This window comes from Grampus griseus (genome assembly GCF_964374135.1).
Source record: "Grampus griseus genome assembly, chromosome: 3".
NCBI classification, from domain to species: domain Eukaryota; kingdom Metazoa; phylum Chordata; class Mammalia; order Artiodactyla; family Delphinidae; genus Grampus; species Grampus griseus.
The window spans coordinates 95070610-95091566 of record NC_139019.1 but is presented as its reverse complement, the minus strand read 5'-3'; the positions used below and the strand labels follow the sequence as shown (position 1 = coordinate 95091566).

The 20957-nt window shown below is 45.0% G+C and overlaps 1 protein-coding gene across 2 annotated transcripts in view; it reads left to right on the top strand.

Annotated features, from left to right (window-relative positions):
• The first annotated feature begins 420 nt into the window (after positions 1-420).
• Positions 421-20957, top strand: part of SEMA6A (semaphorin 6A) — a 126668-nt gene continuing 106131 nt past the window's right edge. For both annotated transcript variants that reach the window (XM_082651029.1, XM_082651028.1), the window contains exon 1: positions 421-928. The gene's annotated coding sequence lies outside the window, so the exon portion shown is untranslated. The remainder of the gene's footprint in view (positions 929-20957) is intronic.

The following is a 20957-nucleotide window of genomic DNA, read 5'->3' as shown; positions in this document are numbered from 1 at the left end:
GGGGCTGGGGGAGGCAAGGGCTGGCCTCCTGCCGGCATCGCCCCCGCGGGGACCTCGGCCGAGCGCGCGGCGGGGCAGGGAATAGTGGTGGAAGGAAGCTGCGCTGGCCAGTCGATCCAAGGCTCCACCTGCGGCCAAACCGCGTAGGTTCTCCGTCTCTCCGCCTCGCTCGCTAGTGTTCGCACACATAGACCGCAGCTCTCCTTTGGGTCGGAGAAGACGCCTGCCAAAGGAGGCGGGGTTGCAGGAGGAGAGTCCGCTCTGCGCAATCCAGTCCGGGACTTGGCTCCGCCCCGGAGCGGCGGCCTCTCGAGTGACAGAGGAGTAGTGAGCCGCACGGGGTGAGGTTGCAGCCAACTCCGCTCCCCACGCACTCGGCTGTCCAGGCGCTCCGGACGCAGCAGCGGCGCTTCTCCGCGGGGCCGACCGCCCGCGATGTCCGCTTAGGAGCGGCGGCAGCGGCCAGCATTGCCACACCCGCGGCGTAGCGCTCCCAGCCGTGGAGCGGGGCTAGAGGGCGAACCCCTGCGCCAGCCCCCACCCCGCCCCCCAACCCTGAAATGACTTGTTAATCGGCGCAGACACTACCGAAGGGATTGCCGGAGTGGAATCCAAGTGGAATTTGGATTTGGAGAAGAGTTTCTTGAACATTTACTCCTTTCTTGTTGGTTTCTTTCTTTCTTTCTTCCTCTCCCCTTCTCCGCCTGTCATTGGAGATGAATACAGCGCGTTTGCATCCCAGAAAGTAGTCGCCGCGACTGTTACCCCAAAGAGACAAGCACACATGTAGGAATGACAAAGGCTTGCGAAGGAGAGAGCGCAGCTCGCGGCCCGGAGAGATCCCCTCGATAATGGATTACTAAATGGGATACACGCTGTACCAGCCCGCTCCGAGCCCCGGCCGCCTGCCCGTCGATGCACCGAAAAGGTACGGCTGGGGCGCCCCGGCGCGCCCCACCTCCCGAGCGGCTCGGCTCCCTCCTGTGGGTCCCGGGGCCGCGGTCCGCACGCCCTGTCTCGGCTTTGTGGTGCTTGCGTTTTATTTTGTCTTGTGTCAGTCTCCCGAGCGTTGCCCGGCCCTGGGGGAGCAGTCGCGAGCCCTGCCCGCTGCTCCTCTCCACCCGGCGCCCCAGAGACCGCCGGGCTCCGTGCTGCGAGCTTCCCCACCCGCGCTGCGCACACGCCAGGCGCCGCCCGGGACACCAACCGCGCGGATAGCTCCCTGGCCCTGGGATGTGTATGCAGTACCCGGGGGCTCGTCCTCACTTTCGGGCCAGCAGGCAGCAGAGAAGCCCTGAAAGGGTGATTCTCGGAAGTGCCCGGTCCTGGTGCGAAGGCAGGGGAAGGGGTTCTGCCCTCCAGGGCTGGAGGAGGTTGGGTAGAAGAGCGCTGTTTTCGCTCGGCACGAGGTTTGGGTTCAGGGGTTCCGCAGATACGGTGGGGAAGCAAAGAGAATCTTTTGTTGTCGGTGCGGGGTCTGGGCTGGGCTCAGTGGAGTGCGGGAAACTTGTAATGGCCCTGGCACTCGCGCACCCTACCACTTCGTGACATCCCGGCTCCCTCGGACGCTGGCACCAGAGGTTCCGGGCTTTGTTTGCTCGAACGAGTGGCCTCCTCCCAGTGTGCCGCGGCGCCCCCGCCCTGGGTCCTATTCCCCGCCGCAGCTCCCTCCTGGGCGGCGAAGACAGCATCCGTCGCGTCTGTGTCCCCCTCAAGCACAGAACCCATCACGCCGGGACTGGCGCCCACTGTGCCGTCTTCCAGAATCTACGAGGTCCCTCTCTGGAAAGAAGGTGTCCCGGGAGGGGGAAGGGTGAGAAGACCAGGCAAGAGATGGCTCAGTGCTTGCTAACCAGACGACAGCTCTGCCCGGGCCCCAGGTTCTGGATTGTCCGGACTACTTGCTGCGTCTAGAGCGCTGCTTCGCTGGCAGTGGGGCGCTCGGGAGCAAGCCCGACAGTGCCCACCCACTCTGCACGACCCTGCTGGGATGGCAAGTGTCTCTTCCCCCAGATGCTCCGCTTTTTTCTCAGCTCCCCAGTGTGTTACACGGTGCAAAGCAGGATCCCGAGATCCGTTCCCTCCTCCCACGACCTTAACGGCACAGGGGGAGCCAGGGAACAGTATGGATTTGTGGGTATGGGGGAAGGAAACAGGACTCCTCTTTCCCGCTCCCTCGCCGCCCCTCCGCCCAGCGCCGCCTCCTTTTTTTCCAGCGCGGGGTCACTCGACCAGGTGCTTCTGGAAAGTTTCTCTGAAGGCCAGGGGTGGGGGGGCACTACAGAATTGGGGCTCAGCATGTGCAGCCCGCGGGAAGCGGAACCCCCAGGGAGGCGGGCGAACCGCCCAGGATACGTACGGCTAGGAGGTAGGAGCCGGCCCTTCGGAGAGTGCCACCCCGACCGGTGGTCAGCTTGGTTGGGGTCGTGGCGCTGCACTTGCTGGCCCAGTCTCTCAAGCAATTGAGCAAGGGGTGGGCGTGGGGAGGGGCGAGAAGGGGAAGTTCAGCGCAGCACTCAGGAAGCTGGTGCGGCCACTGTGGACAGCGGCTGGCGGGGCCACTGTGGACAGCGGCTGGCGCGCGGGTGCGTGTGGACACGGGCCCGGGCTGGCTGGCTCCAAGCTCAGCATCCCAGCCTCCTGCACCCCTCGCGCTGTTTTCCAGCCGGCGGGTGTTCAAGGAGGGGCAGAGCAGGAAATCAGGTGTGCGTGGAGCGGGGTAGGAATCGCTGTTTTCACGGCCAAGGCGAGCATTTCCAGGGGCCGCCTCTTGCCTGTACTGCAGGGGGCAGCCCCGCTACCAATCCCCATCGGTCCTTGGGAGAAAGGCGTCTGCTTTGGGAATGTGGTGGCCAGGGACGGCCACAGTGGGATCACTCTCTGCCTAGGCTGGATGAAAATCAAGTTGCAATTGAATGTGATCCACGAAAGGTTTAAAACACAGGGGCGCGAAGACACTCATACAGACACATTCTCTCACATGTATGCCCGACTTTCTTTGCTTGGTATCTGAAAAGATGTTTAACCCTGTTACAGTGTTGTGCCAGCAGGTCTCAGGAAAGCTATTTAATGCCCCCCAGCGCCGGTTCTGAAGTCTTTCCGGGTACGAAGGTCGAGTGCCTTTGCCTTGCCTTCCTCTAATCCCGATAATTGTCTGGTCTTCCTTTCAACATACATCTTGGGCATTTGAAGTCCACAGTCAGCCACTCTCATGGCAGGGAGAAGATTGTTGGTTCCAGATAATATGAACCCTTTATGAAGGTTTTTCCCCCAAAGTAAAGATACTAGTGCACATTTCTGAATGAAAACATCTTCTTTTTTCACACTTTTTCCAAATGACTACCAGAGGTCAAGATTGCAAGTATTTTGCATGGTTTTTTGAATACCCTGTTTAGTCTGCATGGCGCAGTTTTTACAGTAAGGTTTGATTAAACTACTCCAGGCACGAAAGTTAATTATTAACCTAACCTTAAATACTACAGTGGCAACACTGTGTCTCCACCTATTAACCTAAACCATCTGTTAAAAAATAACTGCACTAATTATTTGAATTTGGTTTACCCATGCTTGTTTATATGGTGACTTTTATTCAACTCTTGAGTAACCCCCCACTCTCTGTTATTATTTTGGGTTTAGGACATTCTTAGATGAGGCACTTTGCAAACCAATCTGAAAGGAGAAATGAATGACCAACAGATTTAAACCTCTTTTTTGTGTTATGTCTTTTTTCAACTTGATATAAAGAGGCATTCTAGTTCATGTTTCTTATTTACACTGTTTGGTGACAATCTTCCCAAAGCGTTCTGTTTTGCAGTTATCACCGTTTAGAGATGGGCCACACTCTCATAATGCATATAACCACATATGTAAATGTTCAACGGACACCCAAAATCATGATCTCAGTAGCCACCTGCAGAATATACTTATTGGATAAAACATCTAAGTTGAAATAGGTTAAAAATTCATAAGAACCACTGTAGAAACTCAAGTAAATATTGAATGAATAAATGAAAGAAATAGTCCCAAACAGTTCACATTTCTCCACTTAGAATAGACCCAGGCTTTTTTTTCCCCTACAGTGAAAAAGAAAGTCTATGCCTTCAAGTAAGTGGTTATTGTAAAGTGGCAATAAGTGCAACTCTTTATTTACACACACAGAGACACACACACAAACACTCACCCCTAGAGTTCTTTCGAAGTCTAGTGAATGCTTTTCCCATCATTAAAGAAATATAGCATTTGCATTCTGAGGAGGTGGATAACATTGCCAAGTGTGTTGAATCAGAAGGATGGCAAGAATTAGGAAGACTGTTACATTCATTGAATAAAATTAAGAGACCCAAATTAAGAACTTGTATTAAATTCAAAATAAATCCTCATGCTTTAAAGGCAAATGGGCAGTTGCACTCCTTTATGAAATGGAAGGAAAAATACTGTTTTGGACAAGGAGGTAAGTCACATACTTCAGGGTGTGTGCATAGTGCTTCAGCTCTTTTCTGAGCAGGACAAAAGAGTAATCACGGGAGAGAAAGTTTTTTTAGAACTAGGTTTGCCAAGAGCTAATATATTCTCCCATCATATTTGTTTGCAGAAAGGAATCACAGAACAAGCCAAACTAATTGCAAATGCTTTAATTAGGCATCTGCCGTTTGCGACGGTGGAAAAGCCTGCACGTATCTCGACGCTGCCGCCCGCCCTGCACACACACTTTAAGTTTCGACAGTTCACTGCCCTCGTCCCACAGCGAGTGTTCCCTGGGTGTTCACATCTCCAGGGGAAGGGGAAACCTGGAAGCATCCTGCTGGGCCCTCCCATATCAGTGCCCCCCACTCTCTTGGGGTGCCCTGGAGCCAAGTTGTCTCTGAGAGATTTCTATTCCAGAGTGAAGGCTTTTCTCCTCTGCCTTAAAATGTGCTGTAAGAGCAACTGAGCTGTTCTCTGCTGGCAACCACACAATTGCCTCTTGGGGATATGGTAAGGTAGGGAAGGGAGGGAGGCATTTAATCCCTTTGAAATGGGCAAGTAAGATGTCATACCACACAAACCTCAAGGGGAGAAGTGAGTTCGGGATACTTCTCAGCATGGGACTATTACAATATAGTTTATACACAAGGGTATCTTGCTTTGTGAAGCAGATGAGTTCTTGCAAACCTTTTTATTAAAATAATTCTAATTACACTAATGGAGAGCGTCACACACAAGTATCAATACTTTGATGTTTCCCAAATTACCCCCTCAGCCCAGACCTCTCTCCTGGATCTGTGATATACACAATGCCTACAGGGGGTAGAATCTAGACATCTCAAACCCAAACACTCCAAACGCCTAGTTCTGGATCTTTCTCCTCCACACATGCTTTTCTTATCATCTTCTCCATCTTGGTAAATGGCAATTCCATCCTTTGAGTTTGCTCACGCCAAAAAACTCAGGAGTCATCCTTGCCTCTTCTCTTTCTGGTATCTGCATCCATTCTAACTGCCGTGTTGTTAGCCCCACCTTCAGAAAGCATGCGGACTCCCTCTAGGTCTTCCAGCTCAGTGGCCCTCACATTGGCCAAGCCACGGTCTCCTCCTGCTGGGGAACCTACTGTGTTAGGCTCCCAGCTAGTCTCCGGGCTTTGCTCTTGGCCCCCTACAGTCTTTTCTCAACACAGCAGCTGAAGTGATATAGTTTTTTTTACAGATCAGGTTACATGTGCTCAAATGCTTTCCCATCTTATTCCAGTCAAAGCCAGAGTTCTTTCTATGGCCTTTGTGGTTCCACATGATCTGCACTCGGGTCCCCACCTCTCTGACCTCCACTCCTCCTTGGGGTCACTTGACTATGCTGGGCGTGCTCCCCCCGGGCCCCTTTGCAGGGTCTCTCTGCACTTGCCCTTTCAAGGCTTGGGGCGGTCCTCTGCCCAGAGAGCTGCAGGATTTGCTCCTCTGCACCTACAGGTTCTCTGCTCACATGTCACTTCCTCAGTGAAGCCTTTCCTGATCATATTTGCTTCACCCTTTTGTCGCAACACTCCTTACCCCAGTGGACAGCCTCAGGTTTGTTTTTTTTTTTTCCTCTTAGCACTTTTCACATCCTGACAAACCGTCTGTTGTCCTCATTTATTTTCTGTCTTCTGCTAGACACAATGCCATTATGTTTCCTTCACTGCTGTTATCTCCAGCACCTAAACCTGTGCCTGGCACATCACAGCGCTTTCATAACAAGTATTTGTTGAATGAATGAAGAGTGAATCTTTTTGCAAACAACCCGTCTTTATCTCTTTTGCCTGCTCTTGTTTTTCTATGATATGTGTCCATCAAATGAGACACCTCTCTGCCTGCATGAGTGTGTGTGTGTAACACTGTCTTCCATGTACATAGGTGATGTGTCTCATGCATCATCAGTGGAGCATTCACTCTGGGTTGTTTTTCCAGTCTTCGTGATGGATTGAAGCCTGCTCGTTCCCACACTCACATCCAGTCAGTCCCCTTCTATAGCCAAGAGCATACATCTGTGGGACACCTGGTTGAAGCTGGAGGGAATGTGAGTTAGGTAGAATCACCCTTCTGAGAAACAGAGCTAAGAAGACAGCCAGCACTTACGGAGACTGAGCTTTTGACCTTGGACTCATTTGTTCTGCATTTTAACCACTGGCCACAGAACCTTCTTGCCTTTTTGGAGTTTGCTAATAGTAGTTTTTAAAATTCAACTTTCTGGGGCTTCTCTGGTGGCGCAGTGGTTAAGAATCGGCCTGCCAATGCAGGGGACATGGGTTTGAGCCCTGGTCTGGGAAGATCCCACATGCCGCAGAGCAACTAAGCCCGTGTGCCACAACTACTGAGCCTGCACTCTTGAACACGCAAGCCACAACTACTAAGCCTGCACACCCCAACTACTGAAGCCCACGCATCTAGAGCCCCTGCTCCACAACAAGAGAAGTCACTGCAATAAGAAGCCCGCACACCGCAACGAAGAGTAGCCCCCGCTCACCGCAACTAGAGAGAGCCCGTGCGCAGCAACGAAGACCCAACACAGCCAAAAATAAATAAATAAATAAATAAATTTATTAAATAAAATTCAACTTCCTACCAGGAGGAAATAGTATGCCCATTAACCCACATTTCTATCCTGTCCCAGTGCAGTGATAAGTGTTGTTGAAGACCCTGTTGTTGGAGTTGGACAACCTGGGTTCCAGACTCACTACAACAGACAAGCCACTTTTCTCAAGCTGCATTATTTTAAATAAAAATTGTGAATAGTAAACCTATGCTTTCTATCTAGTAGGACTGCTGGGAGAATAATATGAAATCATGAATGTAGCTGTATTCGGTAAAATACAAAATGCACTCTGGAACTTCCGTGGTGGCGCAGTGGTTAAGAATCTGCCTGCCAATGCAGAGGACACGTATTCGAGCCCTGGTCTGGGACGATCCCACATGCTGTGGAGCAACTAAGCCTGTGAGCCACAACTACTGAGCCTGCGCTCTAGAGCCCGCAAACCACAACTACTGAGCCCACGTGCCACAACTACTGAAGTCCACACACCTAGAGCCCATGCTCCGCAACAAAGACAAGCCGCCGCAATGAGAAGCCTGTGCACCTCAACGAAGAGTAGCCCCACTCGCCACAACTAGAGAAAGCCCTGGCGCAGCAACGAAGACCCAACACAGCCAAAAATTAATTAATTTTTTTTAAATGCAGTCTGGAAATTTGAAAAGTTTGATGCTGACTCCTTCCTCCGCTCCCGAGACCCCAGGCCTAGCAGAGACCTTGCTTCATTGTCTTCTAAATCATAAAAGAAAGATTATACTGTGTTGATGTCATTTTAATGTAAACCACATTATGAAATTAAGTAAGATCCTCAAATTCACTGAAAATGCACGATCTACGCAGTGTACAGATGGCAACTTTATGAATCAGATGCCAACCGTGTCAACTAGTGATTGTTTCCAATGTGACCAATGAATTGGGCAAGGTCATAGGAGTGGCACTCTGCCAGGCATTATAAAAAAAAAGTAAGGGCTTGTTTTTGCTCAGGTAAGTTCTAACACAGCTCATGTCAGTGAAAGCATTAACGTAGAACAGACACATCAGGGCGAACTAGGAGTGAGAGGAAAGAAGTTTTGATCTTTGCTATTTGCTACTATCTTCCCCACCAAATACAGGGCAAATTCATTCGATTTTGTGGCATAAGTTTATAAAAAATGTGCAAGAACTGTTGGAGGGAGGGCTGTAGACAGCTCTGGAGGTGATGCAGAGGTCACACATCTTAGGCAGACACAACACAGACTGCATCCCATTTTTTGCCATTTACAAATAGTGTGACTTTGAGCCAGTTACTTATCTGCCTCAGTTTCCATTTGTAAAATGCTACAGTTTATATTTGTATTACAGTTGTCGAGGAGAGTAAATATGACATCTTTAAGTTTCATGGCCCAATGCCTGATACACTACACACACTCATTAAATATAACGCATTATTTTTATTTGGGTGACAGTTGTCATGGAGAGTGCCCTGGTGGGGAGAGTACAGAAGGAAATGACCTTACAAATCTGTGACATAAAGAGATGATGCGAAGGAAACACCTTCGGACTGGAAAGGAACATTCACACCGTTAAGTAAAATACACCCACTAAAGAATCTGAGAGTACCCACATTTGAAATCTGAGAGCTGCCCATAATGACTGTTCAGGGATGAGTTGAATTGACCCCAAGGACCACATAGGGGAGAAGCTTGGCTGTCAATCAACTTCTCCAAGAGACTATGGCTGGGACTACTGCATGAGAGTCTTTATGGTGGCCATATTTGCCAGGTCAGTCTTCCCTGGCCAAGCCTGAAACAGTGACAGTTTGGGAGCACCTGAATCTCCACGCAGAAGCGAACCACTACCTTCCCCACCAAATGCAGGGAAATAGTCACCTGACCACAGTGGAGACAGTGATTACTCTACTGCTGATATATTGCTATACAACCTGAAATTTGATTCAAATGATAATCATACAGTTTCTTATCTGACTCCTCAGAAGCACAGCAAAAGGGGCAATATTATCGCTGCAGTTCCCTGAAGGAACAGGAATCCCTCCGTGGCTTAGAATTACAGTTATTTTCATCTAGGAAAATGTTTTTCTCTTCAATTTTGCAAGTGGAAAGATGACATACAGAGAGGGGAATAAATCAGCAATTCACATGCCCCAAAGACTGAAGGACCAGGTCCTGTGGAGCAGCCAGTGTGCGACTGTTGCTTTGAAAGTACTGTTAGTAATAGATGTTTCCACATACAGCCTTGAGACCTGACGCTTTCATTTAATATGACTCAGCGCTTGCTAGTGGTTTCCAACTAACCTATAATTGCCATCTGCAGAAACTTTAATTCAAAGAATCCAAGCCAATTCAAAAACCTTAGCGGAAGAATCTCTAAAAGTGATGCCATTTATCCCTCTCTTATCCCTTCTGCCCTCCCACGTGTTGAAGACCAAGCCTTTGGCCATGATTTGATTTGAAGCATTTATAGAACAGAACAGGAGCTGGCATTGAACACAATGAAAACATGCCATTGGAAAATAAGCATTTGAGGGACCGGGAAATAACGGATATATTAATTGTGGTTTAATGTTATATGAGAGTTTTAAAGCCAGGCTTTCTGTGGATCTATTCTTCCTTCCTTTTTCCTATTCCCGAGTCCTTTTTTCAGGAGCGTACTCAATCTTTTTATTAATATTGCAGCGACTCTAGGGCTTGCCTCCCCCCCAGACTCCTACCGTCCTTGAATGAGGAAATTAAGAGAATACTGATGGAGCTGGTGAATGGAAACGTTCCTTTCCTGAAAATGGAATGCTTTACGAAAAACTGCACTCCACAAAAAACACTCGGAACAGTCCAACAACTGTCTCTCCTTTTTACCCTGAGAGCCACTCGACTTCATTCACATACTTTGGTGTTTGAACGCCTTTGTTCTTAGGCCTCAGATACCCAGGTGGAACACCAGCCTATTAAGCCTTTCATTATTCTAAAAACGTGAGCATCTGAGTTACTGAAAACATCCTCATCTCTGCAGAGTGAGCGATAACTAGAAACCGAACTGTTCACGGCATTCTAAACTGGGGTATAGGTAGCAGAACGGCAGTTGGGTGGATTTTTATAAGAAGAATACTTGTTAATGGTTTCTGAGATGGATTCTGTGCTAATTCTTCTCGCATCATGAAGGATGGCCCTAGCTAGACACTGTCGCTGGGATCTTCATCTATTAATCATGGAGGCTACTTTCTTATTCGGTTGCCATAGTTTCAGGGCCTCAGATAGTGTTGGGATGTCTTGGGAAAGGTTTGAGATCTACTAGGCTTGCGAGGCTTGCAGTGATTTTGGCTGTTGTGGTCTTCTGAAAGCACTGAAAACCGCTTCTCGTATAAGTCAGCGTTGGATTAAAAGAGGCAACTTCTGAGAGGGTCTCTCTGGACCTTGTTACGTGCACATCCAAGCTGATAATTTACTCCAGGATTTGCCTCTTACTCAGTCTTGCTGGTAAAAAATTACAGTCCAGGGGCTGATGTCACTTTCATCTTTCGACAAGAAAGCCAAAGGGTACGAACTCTTCATTAAGGCTGTCTCTAAACGTGGAGGTAAACGAGGCCATTCCTGACTTCGCTCAAATCTCAGTTTCACAACTTGGTTTTGGCTCTGCAGATGGCTAAATTAATAAAATGACCTCACGAGTGTTGTATGTTGTGCTTTGGTATGGCCACGTAAACACTCGTGCTTTCCTTCAGGTTTCGCCTTTATTTTCTTTGGTTCGACGCACATTACTAAAGGGCTAGAGACCATTTGACTGCATTTTGCAACACTGGCCCAAAGGTCTACTGTTTTGCCAGCTCTTGAGTGTCTGAGCATTTTTTTCTTCCTGTGATTATAAGATCTTGCTATTTCGGGTTGATGAGGAAAAAGCTCTCCAGTGGCGGACATCTCGTGTGACCTGGTCAAGAAAAGATCTGGAGGACTAAATTGCTACAAGAGGGAGATACACGCACCCCATGATTTATGTGCTTCGTGTGTGATGAAGAACACAGCTCTCCTTTGTTAGGTAGAGTTGGCCGTGTGTAACAGATACTGGTACACTTCTTAATGTTTTAGTTCCCATTTCTCGAGTGGACTCTCAAGGACTCCTCCATCAGTCTAAGCCCAGCCATTTAATTCCTTTGTAAATTAAAACATAAAATAAAACCATCTCACACTTGAAGCAAACAGCACTGAATTCAGGACACGCAGTGCAGCAACTGAAAATCCAGGCGATTTCAGAAGAAGAAAACCTTGAATTCATTACAAATGGGCCTAATCTAGAATATTAGTCATTTTTTTTAAACTAGAAAATAACTAGTTTTTATTTCAGGGTGAGCTTCAAAGCAGCCGTTTTAAATTTCCCCAGATCCAGCCTCCCAAAATTTTTAAGATCAACAAGAATTTTTAATGCACGTGCCTATTATATTGACCCCTCCCTTACTCAACCACACTAAATGATTGATCTTAGAGGCCAATAATTTGAAGTAAATTAAAAGGATAACATGGCCTTAATTGCTACTGGCTTCACCAGGCTTCTGGGCACAGGAATTCCTTGTGGAGAAACACTTTTAAGTGTCACAGCAGTTTTTGATCATGTGGTCTGGCTTACCCATAGGCTGCAATTATCCCCCCAGACCTCCCCCACCTCCCCCTCAAATATCTCTGTGAAGCAAAGAAAATATCCATTTGTAAATTCAGTATTAGGGACCTCTGATTATTCGGCAGGGTCAGAAAATAGGTCCTGCTTGTTTTAGAGTATTCTTTTACGATAGTTTTTTTTTTTTTAAAAGAAAAAAGCATGGAGTGGGGAGGACAATGGGATTAATATTTCAGATCAGAAGCTTTTTTTGTTCGAAGAAGAGTTTGTGGGGATTCAGTTTGCTGTCCTGTCGACAATGACAAGGTTGTGATTACTCTTTGGTATCTGGTCAGAGACGACATTGTACACTGCAGCCTTACGAAAAGTAAGCAGTGCTTTTGTGAGGCTGTCAGTCAAATACAATGTAGACTTTAGGTAACCTTAATTAATGATTTCTGATTACAGATGTTTTGGTGTCTCCAAGGCATCCATGCCTCGGAGGCTGCCTTTTGCTGGAACATTTTCAGACAGCGGTGACTTGAATATGCTTCCATTATCTTGCCATGCAAACCATGCTAGGTTCTTCTTTTATGAGAAATGTGATTCTGTATCATTTGCAGAATGATCATATAAAGAATGAAATATCACTTGGGGAACAGCTGAAATTTACAAGTGATGTGGAGTGTTTTGAATCTTTAGAGGAATCATGTTGTATTTTAAAGGAATTTACCTATCAAAATTGTTGATATATACTGGCTCCTAGCTGGATTCGAGGCCATGACTTCCAAAGATTGAATGGGGCTTTTGAGCAGTGCCCCAATTCTTTCAAATGAAAGCCACTTATGCTGGGGATACTGGACCAAGTGGTATTTCCTTCGCCTAAAAGTACTCTTTACCGAGTGCTAACCATAACGACCAGAACACTATAGGCACTGGAGAGAAACAGGCCTTACTTTTCATTTACAGTACTTTTCCTGTGTCATGAGTTTTAGAACAGATATCAAGAAGCTGAACTGTCATGTTAATGCGCTATTTACATTCAGCTTTTAACTAGAGGGGCCTAATGAAAGTTAGGTATAGTATATTAATGCCAACTTACGGATTAAACTACTGAGTGAATAATCATTTTGCAGCTTATACGAAACTCTTAGTAGCATACAACCTGTCTAGTTTAGCATAATTTGTGCTTACGAATTATAAATGCTTAGCTTTTACAATTAAGCTTACAGATCTATAAGAGTTTTAATGAGAAATTACCTAAGTTGACTGGTATTATTTGCTGTACTGTGTTCTAGGGGAGTGATTATCTGAAATAATTGGCAAGATGGTTGTCCCACTGCGTGCAATATGGTTTTACTTCTAATATAAATTAAGTCAACCCTGTGTTATGATCCCATGTTTGCCCAGACAAGAGGAGATGCTACTGGTATCATCTAGAAGGAACAGAGTAGTTTCATATGTAGCCAAGAGGAAGGTAACAAACATCTTTTGGATACGTTTCTTTTTTAAGGTGATGTTCAGCATACAGGGAAAAGTTTTCTATTAAAAAGTCAACTTTTATCTACGTGGTGTTTCCATTCGTTGGTGATGAGGGGAAGTTCAACATGTTGAATATGCTGATTAATTAATTCTCCTGGGAGATGTTGGAGTGTGGGGCTTTCGTTTTCATATTTTGTCATGTCCAGAACACAAGACCTGCGAATACTGCCCAAACACATCCATTCCCAAGAATGAAAAGGACAACATAACTGCCATTGCTGTTAGAAAACAGCCACTTCCAGTTCCCCAAGCCAGGTGTGCAAGAGAAGGCTTTGCAATGTTGTGAATAGCTTGACATTATCGCATTGTTATTGAAATGCAAATTCCTCTGAGCAGAGCTTGCAAAGGTTTCCAGCGTAGGACTGGGGCAATGTCTTTTCTTGCTTGTTGTCAACCATACCCAGTCTTCACTGGAGGGCTCGTTCTATTAAAAGTAATCATAATGCATTGGCATATTTCATTGTTTCTTATTGCCTGTGTTTCAAGTGCCGGCCTTCCCAGGATGGGAGAGGACAGACTGGCTTATAGCCGTGAGGTGCAAACCCAGGACTGCTCTGCCCAGGAAGGAGTCTTGCCAAGTCCCGTATCAGATTTTAGAAATCAGGCTTAGTGGTGACGATCAACATCAACAGTATTTAACGGTGTTATTACTACTAATAAAGACCTTACTATATAGTGCTTATATTTTTCAAAGTGTGTTTATAAACATCACCTCATTTAATATTATTACAACCTGGGTTAGGCAGGGCAGAAATTATTATGCCCAATTTAAAGATGAGATAACCGAGGTTCAGAGAGGTCAAATGATTGGCCTAAGAGTATATACCTCTGGTAAGGGGCTTGAGACAAGGTCCCCAGCCTTCTGAATCTGCGTTTTTTATGCTCCGTGCCATTGTACGGTTTACTCAATACTTTATAAATTTCTGAGAACAATTTACGGTCTTCCAACTGAAGACGTTTTTACATTATGCCTACTATGCAGATTGACTACTGCCATGAAACAAGCTTAGAAGTAGCTTTCCAAGGACTTCACCTGAGGGTTCACTGCCATTGGGACCTAAACTCTTGGTTCTGGGTGGAATGCTATTGCAGGTCATTGTCTCCAGCAGCTCTTAGGGCCTTGAGTCTGTCATCCGAAAGGACATCATTTGAAAAATGGAGGATGTTGTTATTTAGGATTCTAGTCCTGTTTTATAGTAGGGATAAAAATAAACAGTAACATAAAAGTGGAAACTTTGACCCTGGGGCAGGGTACAACTGGAGGGACAGAGGGGTGAACCAGATATTCAGCAGGAATATCCTCCTGGGGCTTGCAACTTGTACCTATGAAACAGAAACACACTTTTTGCAAGGAATAAAGTAGACCAGATGGCTCAACATAAATGGATCTTCCCTCTGACCAAGGTTATTTTACTCCTCTGGTCCTCGCTGCTGGGTCTAGTGAAAGCAGCAGTTCCGTTTAATTCAGCAGATAGATATTTAGCACCTACTCTAGGCAAGTTCTAGATACTGCTGAGACACAATGATGACCTAGTTCAGAATTTACTGATTAACTGCATACCCATTCAAGGCCAGACATTGGGTCGACATTCTATCGAGGAAGTTAGATTTGCAAAAAATTACTATAGTGTCTGAGGTCTGACTATTCTCCATCCCCAAAGCAGAGTGGTAAGGATGCTAAGGACAGGAAGGAGTGCTCTGTCCAGCTGGGGAGGAAGCATTTCAGCTGCATCTAAAGAATGAGTGAGATTTTGGTACATGGGAGGCAAGGGGCAGAAGAGCAGTGGGGCTAAGGGAGAGGCAGGAGCAAAGGCCAGAGGCAGAGGAATGCAGGATTTGGCCCCAGAGCAGCAAGGGGGCCTCCTGATGACTGGTGATGTGGCCTGAAAGCCCAGCGGACAGAAAGAGGGATGGAGAGTAGCTTGTGGAGGGCTCTGCCCTGCTAAAGAGGTGGGACTTGGAGCTGCAGGCTCCAAGCTTTTCAGCAAGATGATGATATCCTCAGATGTGTGTTTTAGAAATATAAATCTGCTAGCACTGTGAGTGGAAAAAAAGGAAACAGATTCTGGGTGTGTTGACAAAGTACAGCCGTCAGGACTTAGGGACCAGTTGGACGTGTGGGATAAGGGGGTAGAAGTAGTAAAAAATGGTTCCAAGATGTCACATCTGGGGAGCTGAGTGGATCGTGGTGGCACTGGCCAGGACAGGAACCCAGGTTTACAGACAAAATAGTTAATATTTAACAGCTATCATAAAACCATATGTAAATAACACACAAGAAGCCAAACGCCAAAGCCTGGGATGAGTTCTATTGTGCTCATACCCAGCTCTGTAAAATGAGTGCTAAAGATTTTAAAAGTAAGAGCATTTAAACTGTTGCATTTGGTCTGGCAGCAGGGACCACTTTCTCCAACATTAGGGAGGTTAATACCCTGATAGGAGGTGGATAATAATAAGAAAGACTGAAGCACCGTCCAATGCATCTATAAAAACTGGCTACAAAGTACAGGAGGAAGGAGAGCACGTGCGTGACTCACTCATGGAAGAATCAGGGCATAGGTCGAGCCACCTGTTTCCTATTTTTTTCATTCTGAACCGTTTTACTTTATGCAAGTCTTTGAATTCTGAAACTAAATGTAGATGTGTTTGTCCCTTCCTCCCCTCTGTCCTCCTAACCCTGCCTGGGGCATATTTACCAGTGTTTATCTCTTAAGTTGCCTCCTGCAACTGAAATGTTACAGATGATGTAATTCACAAAACACAAATAACACCTAAATTGTGTTGTTTATTTAATAAGACAGTGTTAGCAGACAGCTAAGCCTAGTTTTGCTGCATTATGCTAAAACTGAACACTGCTTACTGTAGAAGAAAAAAAATGTGTTCAGTAATATTTTATTTAGGAAGAAATAAACCTTCAATACATAGGTGAATGAGGAATTACAGATTTCGTTTTATGGTTTCAACCTTTAGATAAGTACTGATACAGTACAGTTGTCCACAAGAATCCTCCAAAGACCTTTAATAGTTGAAAATAACTAATATTTATGCTATTAAAAAAACCCTAAAAAGATGGATATTCTGTCTTTACCCTTCACAGTGCATTTTTATTTCAGAGGCTTCTAAGTGAAACTTCTAACAGGAAAGTTTTATTCCATAATAAAGTTTTGTTTTACATTTTAAAAAGAGGTTGAATAATGGAAGTGAAAAAAAACAGGATTGGAAACATCAAGTATCTTCAGGGGACTTTAACAAATAAGGGAGTTTCTAGAAGGGAGAAAACGTTTATGAAATTGTTTGCTTTGAAGTCTTCTAAAGGCACATTCGAATTAAACATTAAAGAACGATCTGATGATTTTTTTTTACACTGGGACACCATATTTGAGTTGCTGTTATCTATTGTACTATGCCAAAGTAGTGCTTGGTGTAGGATTACTTACTTTCTAACTTGCAGGCTGCCCTCTAGTGTTACTTGATATCAACACAACTACTTTTGTTTACATTCCAGGAAAGCTGAAAAAACAGAGACTCTTACCATCTACAGATAGTTAGCAGCTAACCTAGCCCAGCTAGTCACTGTCTCTAAATAGTGTTAAGAAGTTTGATACCTGCTTTGAAAGGTGGTGAACAAATTTAAATGTGTCCATCATCAAAGCTCTTGATGGCAAAGAGGACAATATGGTGTGGAAAAACACACACACTCATGACTGGGAATTCCAACCCCATATAAGGAGTTAAACACCGAACAAGAAGTTTTAAGACTGCGTTATCCAATTAAGTTCACTTATATTTTCTTTTACGTCACGCAAAAGAACAATATACGATGAAATAAGCTCTGTCAAATAAGTCTAAAAGACCTTCTTTAATAAGTTTAAATTAAAATTATAAACGTCAAGAAAGAATTTTCAACCACCATTGGGTGGGAGATGTTTGACCAGATAGCCTCACCTCCAAGTCCCTGGCATAATTAGCCCTCAGGGAAGAGTTCTCTAACTTCAGTACACTATCCTATTACAGACCTTCAATGAGTAAATTTCAGCACTTTATAGATTATCCTCTGAAGATATTGAGAAGCACAGCACTGCAGCCTAAACTGTGGCATTAAGTACTTTCTGACAGTAGTGCCAGCTCTGCTTTTTCTCAGATGAAGAGTAAGCACACTCCAGAGTCTGCAATAAGTGGAGAGAGTAAATTTCAATCTCCGTAGCTATCTTTTGCATGTGTAATGTTGGCATCCTCAGTGGGTTACGGAGGTAACGTTACAATGTTCCAGGTACATCCAGCTCATAGCAGTAGAGTGACTGACATGAATTTGATAGAAATGTTGACTGATGATGATGATTTCCCTAATTTTGAGACTAAGATCAGGAAAAACAACTAAGATCTCATTACTGCTAGAGAGACACAGAATGAAGCTGAGGGTTAAAATTGCATTTGGGAGTCAACTTTTCTTCTAGAGGGGTGACATGATGCAGGAGTTAAAAGTATGAGCTCGAGTTTCCTGTTCTGTTGGCTGTGAGATCTTGGGAAAGTCACTTAACCTCTCTGGGCCTTGTTTTCCTCACCTGTGAAATGGAAATACTAATAGTGCCAACCTCATAAAGCAATTCTGATGGTTGAATGAGACCATATGTACCAGAATGATGTCTGGTACATGGTAAGCACACAATAAAAATTATCTATTATAATTTGACACCAAGTTCTCCTTATAGAATTGGCTAAATTCAGTGTTTCATGCCACCAGGAGGGCATGGTTGTTGGCATGTAAGTTAAAACTGAAGTGACAAGATGATAGTGACCAGATGAGTCTTTCTGCCTGCTTCTGTCTCTGTCTCTTTCTCTATATACTTCTGTGTGTCAGAGCCTGATTTTAAATAGTTGATTGAATAATCATTCATTTCTTCATTTTACTTAGGAAATACTTAGCACACACCTACAATATGCATTGAGCTATATTATATATTAGATCCTACTGGATAATCCCAAAATATTAAGTAGATGTTAGATGAGTAGGTTTTGATCCCATTTTAATTTGCCTTTGTTGGTTCTGGCATTCAGTGAGGAGCCTGTGTTTATCAGGCTTATGCCACAAGCCTTCTTACACTCTGGGAACAGACCATGTAGGAACTCCAAAGGAATAATACTGAGGGAGTTTTCTGTGCTAGATTGTAGTTAATGTTATATTTGGAATCACGATATTTCAAAGAGGGCCCAAAGGTCTCTGTAATTCTAACCTGACTCAAAATCAATGTGTAAATACAAAAAGTTTATACGACAAAACTTTAAGGTATATATGGCATTAACTACCTACACCAATAAGCTAAAAGCGTCAAACTGATTCACTGGCTTTAAACACTTGTTTTTCACAAAACCCAAGAACTGAACAGCAAAGTAGTTGGATTGGAAAGTGAATCCCTATTCCAACCCAGCCTTCACCCCCTACTTCCCCCGGGTGCAATGAGAGGACAGAAAAGAGGTTCAGTGATTTAAGAAGAAACACAAGGGCCAAGCTGATCGTTAGCTCTCAAGCAAACACAAGTGAATTCTGGATTTATCCAGTCTAAGTACTTACTCCAGTGGGCAAAGCCTAATTCACAAAAATAAGGGAGCTGCCGGTCAGGAGTTAGGTAATGGGTTGGAGACTGCGCACTTCCTGAGATGATGGATGATGGGAACGCCGGCCCTCCTCCCCTGTGGCGGGGAGGATTGTGTTTGTTTGGTATTCGCCCAAACTCAGGACCATCTGACAGCTGTTTGGTTTGTTTGTTTCCTGTGAAATGGACTTGGGCCCTAGCCAGATGCTAGTGGACAGACGTCCACAACACAAAACTGTCATCAAAATAGGCGCTAATTGGCACCCTCCTAACGATCAGAACAAATAAGGCACGAATGGGCAGGATCTGCCGTGACCATCCCAAGGTCCAAGCCTGCCTCTCCCGGCTTAGGGAGGAGGCCTTGTTGGGAAACCCAGCTTTCTCCGTACTCAGGGATTTGGGGTTCCTGGGCTCTGTGACAAAACCTCCACAACAGATATTTAGTGTTTGCTTTGAGTGTATGGATGCTTGAATGTAGGTGCTTAAGAATCGAAACCTTTCAAGAAGGTGGGCAAATCAGGGTTGTTTGGACTTCACCGCCCTCCTAGGCAGTTCTTAAGAGTGCGGAATTTTCTCCACAAATTTGGTTTCTATGCAGTGTTTTTTGAACACATGCTTTATAAAAATTATTACCTTCATGTGAACCCTCAAACAGAATGTGTGCACTTCATACCTCTGGTTGTACTTGGTTAGTAACAGCTGCAGCATAATTTTGTTCAAATATTTTGGATAAAATGGATTTTTTAAAAACTAAGTTAAAGTGAGTATTTCAGGGGCAAACTGGTTTGACAATGCCCCATTCATAATTAGGTAGAGTTGTTCCTACTTGTGCAGGCTACAATCAACTGTCTTTGATTTCAACAGTCAAACTGTCTTTTGGTGCCTCAGGCACTTTTTGAGTAGGGATTCTCGCCTCTCTTCTCTCCATTTTGCAAGTTGGGCACAAACTCTTATATCCTGGATTATTACTACTAACAGAATATTACCTATCTGGAGACTGACAAATAATTCTTTGTAAAGCAAGATGTAGTTTTATAATAAGTGATTTGGAACATTTTTTTCCTGATGTTACTGTTCATTGTTTTCCCTGGATTCAGCTCATATGCAGATGAGGACCCGGAATAGAGACCCTCCCTAACACTTCAGACTCTGCAGCCCCTATTCCCACCCCCATGCATTAAAGCGTCCTTTTCCCCACCCCTTTCCAGAGCTAAAGGTCCAAGAAAGACTCATCCTCCATCCAGTTCTTTCTAAAACATGCTCTATACTAACCCAGCTAAAGAGGCTGGACACATTTTACTAGTCCTTTCTATAACTGTTTATCCAAAAAAATTATAGACTTGGTTGAGTGTGAGAAGATAACTTACCACTGTATTCATCCTGGTTGAAATTCTCTAGGTTTTTTTCCCTAACATCTTACTCTCTGGATTTCTCTGGCCCAAAAATACAGCCCCTCCTTTCCATTCTCTAGTGCGGTTCCTGCTCCCCCGAATGAAAGGCAGCTGCAACTAAAGGAGCTAGAATATGCGCAGCAACCAATGCTGGGTCCTACTGAGTCCATTGTTTGCTCCCAGCACTGTGGAGCCAAATCTCATTTGATAGCACAGTGTGTTCTAGGAATTCTACTTCATCAGTACAACAGACCTTCTCTAATGCTTTCCTCTTTTCCCCACTTGCCGCTGTCACAGCGCCGCACAGCCCCGCGGCCAGCAATTACGATTCACTTCTCGCCAAGGCTCTGCTCACCCCCATTTGCAGGGGGCCACAAGGCATCAGCTGCCATATTAAATAGATGCTAATGACACCGAGCGTGATCACTGAAAGCAGTCGACGTGATGGTGTGGTTAAGATTTAATCCCTTTGAGGGACTGAACTTGGAGTTCAGAGGTGGTCTCCCTACAGTGGTTACATGAAGGTTTGTAAGAAAATCCGGCTAAAATTATACTTGGTGGATTTTCAAGTGCTTAACGATCGATGAGGTGGCTATCTGTGTTTAAATTGAACATATTAATAAAAGTTTCCCAATACAGTCACGAAAAATAGGCCCGATACAATGTGTTATTTGAATGTCCTATATGCATTTATATTTTTAATCTACAGTTTTCAAAGCAGTTTGCAAACTCGTAAAGTTGTCCTCATTTTCCCAATGGAGAAGTGAGTGTCCCTTGGTGCCTCACAAGGATTCTTGGGAAGAAGGAATGCCTTCCAGAGTAC